The sequence below is a fragment of the Gastrolobium bilobum genome, unplaced genomic scaffold, assembly GCF_033153095.1.
Source record: "Gastrolobium bilobum isolate Gb01-03AN ecotype WA unplaced genomic scaffold, APGP_CSIRO_Gbil_v1 utg94092, whole genome shotgun sequence".
In the NCBI taxonomy this organism is placed as follows: Eukaryota; Viridiplantae; Streptophyta; class Magnoliopsida; order Fabales; family Fabaceae; genus Gastrolobium; species Gastrolobium bilobum.
Window position 1 is genome coordinate 38,522 of NW_026898208.1, and position 3,400 is coordinate 41,921.

A 3,400-nucleotide genomic window follows, 5' to 3' on the forward strand; every position below is an offset into this window, starting at 1 on the left:
TGTTACCTCCTCTAGTCGAATGGTGAGCCTTGGAAGCCTTGCAAGTAGATGTAAGTCTAGCATAAAAACCCTTCCTTGTTCTTTACATGTTCGACCCTTACTTGCATGTTAGGAGAATAAATTATTATGGTTCTTGCTCCTCCTTCGATTCGGTCCTTGTGAACAGCTTAGGATTTATTGCATGTGGGCCAAAGCTAAATTTTTGTGAAATTCAAAAATGGTTCTCTTTTCATTTTGTTGGACTGCCCCTTTGATTAACCAAATTAATTAGTTTTTTTGCATGTATTAAACTTAGGTGTACAACATGCTTATAAGCCCTTAGCGCACCGTAGGTCTTGTAGAAAATGTTATATAAATGAACAATTCTAGGTACCTAATAGTGGGCAGAAAATCGATTCTGTATATGTTGAATTTTTCGCGGTTACTGATTGGCAAATTAATGTGAAATCAGAAATTTGTTTAGGGTAAAAAGCATGATAAAACCGAATTGGTAGATGTGAGAGAACCTAGGATTTTGTTAATGTTACAAGTTAGAAGAATTGGTAAGAAGTCAGAAAATTAATTTGTATGAGAACCTTGAAAACCGATTATATACATGGGTAAGGGGTATAGAAATTATCGTGAATTTTAGGAAATATTATTCAGAATTCTGATTTGGCATACTGGTATACTAGGTGCGCAAAAACCCCTAAGAGCGTGGACTGATTTGGTGCTGTTTGATTATTAATTGGGCACACACGGTAAGTGTTTGGTGGTGAGACCTATTGTGACTATTAGCTAGTGTATGGAATTTTGAACTGTTGCTCACATGTGCCTTGGATTCGTATTCTGATAAATATTATTTGCAATCTGCCTTGGACTTAACATGATAGAAATTCTGTTTTGGAAGTATTTGTTATTCGATATGTTGGTATTGAAAATCCATGATAAACATGGTACTCTGACTCTGATACTTAGTCATGATCATGGTCATCATAAAACTGCATTTCTCATGTGTGTGTGAAGCCAATCATGTCATAGCATACAACATTGTACATTCAGTTTGGAAACCGAAGTATATAATAAAAGTAAGCATATGTTTGAGCACGCATCATATAGGCATCCCTCCAGTACCAGGGTATGGGACACTTGGCTTCAGTCCGCATAGGTCACAGTTGGAATTCCCCTCTGATGGAGCCAAAATGGAATATCCACTGTGTCAGTTAGTAGTACGTGCACTGCAGTGCTATGAACGTACATTACTCTGGCGTTATATACGCATCTTGATTAGTACTCTGGCGTTATATACGCATTCTGATTAGTATCCTGACGTTACATACACATTCTGATTCTGATTTAGCATCTGTCTGAATTTAAATGTTGAGGTGACTGTTTTAGAATTTTGTACCTAGACTGATATTGTTGCAATACTGGTTTTGCTATCACACTACTGGGATTTTTCTCACCCCTTCGGGGACTCAATTTTTATAAAATTGCAGGGGGACGAAGGAGCCTATGATGACGCTGTTATTTTGGATATTTGTTGTTGACTGCTGCTGTTTGTAATTTTTGCTGTTGTCTGCTTTGTCTATTGGATGCTGGCTGAGTATTTTATATTGGTGTAATATTTTGGAAGACGGAATACTATTGGAACCAAGTTTTAATTCGCTGTATTTTGGATTTTTAGTTTCAGTCGGAACATGTGTAATTCTGCTGTTAAATTTTCAAAACACTTGCTGTCTGTTTTAAATTCAGATTTTTAAACTGATTTAGCGAGCACTTTACGAGTTCTGTTTCTGGGGCTACAGACCTCCGATTGACACATAATTTATATGCACGTAAAGCCCCTGATGTCTAGTTTTAGATTATATAAACTTATTGCCAAAATTTTGAAGGCTCGATTTATTATGATTTTTGCAAGACAGACAGGTTTTTCTGGAAAATTATTAATTCAGCAAGCAATGTATTTTGTAAATTTTCACCCTGTTTCGAGAACAACCAGATTTCAAATATAAAAGTTTAATTAGTGAATTGAAAACGCAGTTCAGTATTTAAATCAATGACCTTATGTCTCTAATCCGCTTAGCAGACATCTCCCTTGGTTGCATACAGGGAGGGTGTCACAAAATATGTTCCCAGTGATTGATAATGGTAGTTGGAGAAGTATTGGTAACTTCACGAAGGTTGAAGAAGTGAAGAATATTATTTTAAAATGCATCCTTACAAAGCTCCTGGGGATGATGAGCTTCATGCTATATTTGTTCAGTCTCAATGGGATAGAGTGGGTAGCTCTGTGATTAATCTTATCAGAGAGATATTTGAAGACCCAAAGAAAGTAGCTAGCATTAATCAGACACTAATCAATTTGATACCTACGGTGGAGAATCTGGAGATGATAAGCCAGTTTAGACCTATTAGTCTATGCAATGTAGTGTATAAAGTAATCACTGAGGTAATAGCTTCCAGATTCAAAAATCATGTGAGGTCTTTAATAATGCCTAACAAGTGCAGCTTTTTTAAAGGAAGGCATGCTTCAGATAATATCATTATCAGCCAAGAGATCTTCCACTCTATGTGTAACATCATAGAAAAACCCAACAGAGGAAACACTCAAGACAGACTCGCAACAAAACATCCTAAGTTATTGCAATACATACAGGCTTTTCCCTAGAAAGTGCTTTGATACCATAAAATGTAACACCCCGTGTATACCCGGTTTGTTAACATGTCATAGTATTAAGCCACGCTTAATTAAAAATACGGAATATCTTTTTCTTTCAATTATGACATCATTATCGTTACCCAAGTTGATTATTAATTTCAATTTCAAAACATCGTCCGTATGTAAATTGCAAAAGACAGCTAACTGAAATACCTCAATAGATAGATAAGTGAGTATCTAGGTCACGGAGCTACAACACATAGTCTGGATAATATACTGATACATTGATACAACTCAAAACTAAAAGCATAAAGTCAATTCAATGTGGCATGGACAATCCCCATGCTCACCAAATAAGGCAACAGGCCCCACAGAGTCTCAACAATAACATCATAAAAATCCATCAAATGAAGCTAATGACATAAAAGCAACAGACATAATCCAGCATCTAAACATAAATCTCAGTAAGGCAAGGGGTCCTCAAAGATTTTTCCACCCCAAGCTCACTTAAATGTGCAATATAAGTTCTAAAAGCAATATACAATATCAGTTCCAAAAGCAGTGCAATGCAACATATAACCATGTCATGTGTGTCAATACTATTCTACTGGCCAGAGAAATGCAAGATTTACGTATGTCTAAACCCCACAAATAGTGCAAGACGCCACTTTCACCCACCTACAGAATCACCGTATTGTATGACGCCACATACTCAGGCTTACCGTCTAGATGGAACAACACATGCATATTATAAGGCCC